Source organism: Camelina sativa, chromosome 5 (genome assembly GCF_000633955.1).
Source record: "Camelina sativa cultivar DH55 chromosome 5, Cs, whole genome shotgun sequence".
Classification (NCBI taxonomy): Eukaryota; Viridiplantae; Streptophyta; class Magnoliopsida; order Brassicales; family Brassicaceae; genus Camelina; species Camelina sativa.
In genome coordinates, this window is record NC_025689.1 from 28,024,424 (window position 1) to 28,030,690 (window position 6,267).

Sequence of the window (6,267 nt, forward strand, 5' to 3'; positions counted from 1 at the left end):
TCACCGACGCGATCAAGACTTTAGCAAACTATTAGATTTTGTCAAGCGAACTTTGTGAAAACTAAGGATAAGTTTGTGTTAAGTGGTAGTAATTGTTTAGGTATTAGGGAGAAAGAAAAACTAAATTATTTGGGTATTGTTTGCGCAAAATTAAATTTCTTTATATCGTCAGTATGTGGATTTTTTTTTTCAGTCTTTTCTGTGGATTGTCTTTTTTGTGTGGGTATAAGATTATTGTGGAGTGTCTGTTGGCGACACAAATAAATTTGTACCACAAAAAAAAAATATAACCAAAGTCATTTGGTACACTTGTGCAATGTTTTATGAACATTCTTTTACGTATATTTTTAAAGTAGTTTGTCCTCTTTTAGTTTCGTTTTTTTTTTTAAGTTGAATTCGCCATCCTCTTTAGGTCGAATCATAAGGAAAATAGTTATAGAGTTTACGAAGTTTGGATATTTTGCATAGTTACGAGACTAATGACTTAATAACACACGTTACAAAACACACGTGTTCGATAAGTTAGGGTGATGATAGCACCCATACTGGTTACTGTTTAGGTAAACGAGAATGTTGCATATATCCCATCGTACACTTCACGTTAAATAAGGTCGCGCACTAAGCCACTAACCACTCTTCGTATATGAGGTATTTTGGATGCTATCAACATGGGAAGTCAGTTGGTGCGTCTGATTGATATTTTACCCCAACGATATTGTCATGGCTAAAATATTAGTTGAAGTTTGATATCCAAAATTTTCAACAACCTATATTTATTCGCTATTAAAATATTTTCATCCAATCATGTATTTGCAGTGACTATACCGACCTTACTGAACCGTACCAACTACATTAATCTACGATGGTTTTTATGAGTATTGAATTAGGAGCTAAATGATCATACATTGTTGTCTTATTATTCAGTTCTTATAATTTAACCGAGTTATTTTTGTCTTTACTAATTTAGAAATATTCGTATAATTTTAAGATTCTCACTTTTGGTGTAGTTTAATGGTTAGATAATATATTAAAGTATAACAATCATTAAAAAAAGAACAAGACGGGTGGCCTTGTTGATGTATCCAGTGCGAACTAATGATAAGGGCAGACAAATGTCAAATACATATCAACAACATCGTTTTTTCTTTCGTAATGAAAGACCACAATACAAATGCGTTGTTATCCACTTTTGTAAAATATGAAATGTATACATTGCAACTCCTTTTAAATTTGGTTTTTATTTATTTTCTTCCTATACATTTCTTATAAGATATATAAAAACAAACTTGTATAGCTAGATAAGAATCTCGTCTTTATCATCAAATAACATGTAATCTGTGACAAAATCCCTAATTACTCAGATCTGCAAACTAAATATATATATATATATATATATATATATATTTATATATATATATATATAGTTCCCTTTCATATTTGTAGTCCAACCAAAGGGCTCTTTTGTGACAGAAAAAGTCTAACCTCATTATTTATTTATTTATTTAAAAAGATGAGTCATATGAGTTTGCTTTTCATATAATTGAAATCGATATTTTCTTAAATTCGAAGTAAAGAAGTTGTTATGTGATAGAAAGAAATAAACAAATAAAGAGAAAAGGAGAATTCATATTATCTAGAGAGTAATTTATATATATTTGTGAATTATATGAAGAAAGAAGAAAAAACCAGAAGACAAAGTAAGCATGGCCATGGGTCCGATGGCTACGTACTTACCGAAAACGAAGAATCCCACTAAGAGAAGGTGAAAGGTTAAGAGATGGTCCACGTTTCCTACTAAACATTTTCCTATCCGATTGGATCACACCACGAGCCCACCTTGAAACCAACCCGACCCGATTCGACCCAATCAGAAGTTGCCTACTTTGGCTGCTCTCGATAATACTAACAGGAAGTTGTCCAATTCAGTTAGGGTTTGGTTATGATGACGGACCCAAGAAATATCGGATTTTTCTGATCCTAGTAAACATTTAAGATGGTCCAGTCCGACAAATAGCATTGGTGATGTTTTTGCTGACAATTACCGAACAATAATAATCAAACTGCTTTTGTTTTCTACATAATTCTATATATATACATTAACAATAAGATGAAAAGAGCTCTTGATGCTATGATATTCGAGCATCCAAAACGAATACACATTAACTTACAAAATTTGTCTAGTTAATGAAAATTCTTTTTTTTTTCTCTCCAAAGTTTAAATCTTTTTTTTTTTTGTCAAAAAATTTGAGGATATATTCATTTTCCAATATTTTTGTAGAGATACACTTCTTTATTATTCTTTTTTTTCTAGAAAGTATCTTAAAGAAATGTCTATCTATAACAATGTTTTTAAACACGACTCAGAACTCAAATCGGACAACCTTTCAGGTCACCACGCCATATGGGGTCGACCGGATCCAACTGCGGGTTAATAATTTACTGAATTTTAATATATACCATACATATATATATGCTATATACCTAAGTTTTATGAATATTCTAACAATAATTTCATATCTTATTATATTTAATATATATTTTTGAACAATAGTTATAAATTTTTATTCTTTATCATTTTTTAAAAAAAGAGAAGAGATCAGAGAACTTTACAGGATAACAAAAATACTTTTAAATTGTGATAGAACAAAAAAAATATCCTTTTACCCAAAAAAAAACCATCAGTTTAATATTTTGTCCCACATCGAAGAAGTATAGAAGAAAAAGTACATGACTCATTCTTTATAATTACTCGTTTAATTTTAACTCTTAAAGAATTTAATGTTGGGTTTGACCCGGACCGTCGGTTTAACCACCCGGTTAGCCGGTTTTAGCCGGGTTTCCCGGTTCTAACTGTGTTTATTGATAGTTGGGCTTTAGGTATAATCTGGACCGAAATATCTTTCGATTCGCGGTTTAAATGGTTCAACCGGCCAGTCCGGTGCAGGTTTCAACAATAGCTAATACCGTTTATATATAGAAATTTCTAGCAACCTACATATTACTAATAAGTAAAAGTATATATTTATATTATCACACCTAAATACGTAATGTGAAGATATATTTGAATTTCAAAATTTGTCCCAACATTATGACTAGATGGACTTTTAAGCCAACAAAAGAAAGAATGAAATACAAAGAGAGATAATCAGGAAACATTATTGGAAAAAATAGTGATAAAATGAACTGAATTATATAGAATGCTCATGAATTGGTATCTTTAAAAGAAAAATTAACAATGAAAGTTATATTTTCTTACGAAATAACTATGGCTTTTATAAATTTTAATAAAGAGAACTAAGAAACTTTGAATATAGAATAATTCTCTTTATTATGTTTAGAAACTAACTCAAAACTAAACACCAAAGTTCTCAATCTCTCATACCTTTGATCACAACTCAATCAAAGATATTTATAGTCATAACACACCTTGTTATTCCTATTTTGATAATGGAAAACTTCTCTTTTCCTAAACCTATTACAATTGGAACTTTTCCTTTTAAACCTATCTTGTCATTAACCGACTTGCTAATGATATCTTGGGCTTCAAGCTTCAATCTTTTAGAAGCTTACTCCAACATTCACCCCCTTAAGCTTCAAGTTTTTTTTAGTGAGGTCTTGAACACCAATGAAGCTCCTCATCTCCTTGAACTGAATCCTTGCCAGTGATTTAGTGAGTATATCCGCTTTCTGCTCTTCTCCGCGAATAAACACCACTTCAATTTGACCATTTTCGACACACTCTCGAATGAAGTGGTATCGTTTGTGTATGTGTTTGGTTTTGCCGTGAAACACCGGGTTCTTGGAGATTTCAATGGTGGATTTGTTGTCAATGTACAAATTTATCCTCTTTGTATTCTGTCCCGTAATCTCACTCAACAAATCCTGAAGCCAAATGGCTTGTTTTGCAGCTTCTGTTGCGGCCATAAACTCGGTCTCGCAGGAGGATAAAGCAACCGTCTGTTGCTTCTGCACACACCAAGTAATTGGTGATTCTCCAAAGTAAAACATGAACTCGGTAGTGCTCCTTCCGTTGTCAAGATCCACATTGTGACTACTATCACAATAGCCAATGATATCCTTCGATCCTCCCCGCTTGTAAGCCAAACCATAAGCTAACGTACCTTGCACATACCTTAAAATTTGCTTAAGAGCAACACCATGAGACTGTCGCGGATCCTGCATATACCTGCTCACCACTCCAACCGAGAAGGCAAGATCAGGTCTCGTATGCAACAAGTACCGTAAACACCCAATTCTTCGACGATACAAAGTAGCATCTGCTACAAGCTTCTCCTTTTCTGCTTTGGACATTTTCAAACCGAACTCCATAGGTATATGAGTTAAGTTACACTCATCCAAACCAGCCTCCTTTAGAATTCTTCTTGCATAACCCTCCTGTTTGAGCTCAATGTCGTTTTCAATCTGCAGGACTTCTATACCAAGGTAATAAGTGAGCTTACCGAGGTCTGTCATCTCAAACTTAGAAGACATAGAAGCCTTGAATTCTTGTATAATTGCCAATGAACTCCCAGTGATGAACAAATCATCAACATAAACAGCAACTATAAGAAGTCTTGATTTTTCTGACTTACGGTACACAGCACTTTCCTTTGAACACTTCTCGAACTTTAAACTCTTCAAAATCTGATCAAGCTTTGTGTTCCATGCCCGTGGAGCTTGTCGCAACCCGTATAAAGCTTTAGCAAGTTTGAAAACCTTATGTTCTTCTCCCTTCTTTTCAAAACCTTCGGGTTGAGACACATAAACGTCCTCGTTTAATTCTCCATGTAAAAACGCGGTCTTGACGTCGAGATGGTGGATCTCCCAGCCATGAGAAGCAGCAAGTCCAACAAGCAACCTAATTGTTTCAAGTCGAGCCACCGGAGCAAAAACTTCGTCAAAAACGATTCCTTCACGTTGAGCATATCCTTTTGCTACTAAACATGCTTTATACTTGCTGATCGATCCATCTGCATTTCGTTTGATCTTAAAAACCCATTTAAGACCAATCACCTTCACTTCTCTTGGTTTTTCAACTAACGTCCAGGTCTTATTCTTGTCAATAGAGCTGATTTCCTCTTGACACGCCTTTGTCCACACAGTTAGCCCTTTTGCATCTTCGTAATTCAATGGTTCATCATTGATAGATAAATGAAGTCTCTCACATTCGATATCTGCTAGAAGTGCATAATCATCAAGGTAACTAGGACGCTTCACTTGTCTTTCTGATCGACAAAGTTGCGGTGGTTGAGCGAATTCTGCAGGTTGATTATCAAGTTCGACATCATCTCCATCAGATTCGCCTTGATCAGTGTCAACTTCTTGTTCAGCTCGATCGTCTTGTGCTCTGTTTTCGACTTGTGCTCTGTTTTCGACTTGTGCTCTGTTTTCTTGGCTGTTCGTTGTTTGGTTGTTCACATATGGTCCTTGTCCATCATCCACGACTTCTCCCCAAGTCATACTGAACATTCCTGGCTCTCTCTCAACAACCTCATCAGCTCCCTTCCAAGTCCAAACATCCTTCTCATTGAAAAGAACATCACGACTAACAACAATTCTTCTAGTTGTTGGATTATAAAGCCTGTAAGCTTTGGTTCCTGGCTCAATCCCAAGATGAACTAGTGTTTGTGACCGATCATCAAGCTTCTTCAAGTTCACCGGTTCAATTTTTGCATAAGCAAGACATCCAAACACTCTAATATGCTCTATACTCGGTTTTGTGTTTCGAAAACACTCATAAGGAGTTTGATTCTTTAGAGCTCGTGTAGGTACTCTATTGATCAAATATGTTGAATGCCGAACTGCTTCTCCCCAAAAGTAGTTTGGAACCCTCATAGCTTTTAAAATGCTCCTTGTCATCTCCATTAGCGTACGATTCCTCCTTTCAACAACTCCGTTTTGTTGTGGAGTGTAAGGAGCTGTCAAATGTCTTTTTATTCCATTTTTTTCACAGAAATCCTGAAAATCNTTGGTTGTTCACATATGGTCCTTGTCCATCATCCACGACTTCTCCCCAAGTCATACTGAACATTCCTGGCTCTCTCTCAACAACCTCATCAGCTCCCTTCCAAGTCCAAACATCCTTCTCATTGAAAAGAACATCACGACTAACAACAATTCTTCTAGTTGTTGGATTATAAAGCCTGTAAGCTTTGGTTCCTGGCTCAATCCCAAGATGAACTAGTGTTTGTGACCGATCATCAAGCTTCTTCAAGTTCACCGGTTCAATTTTTGCATAAGCAAGACATCCAAACACTCTAATATGCT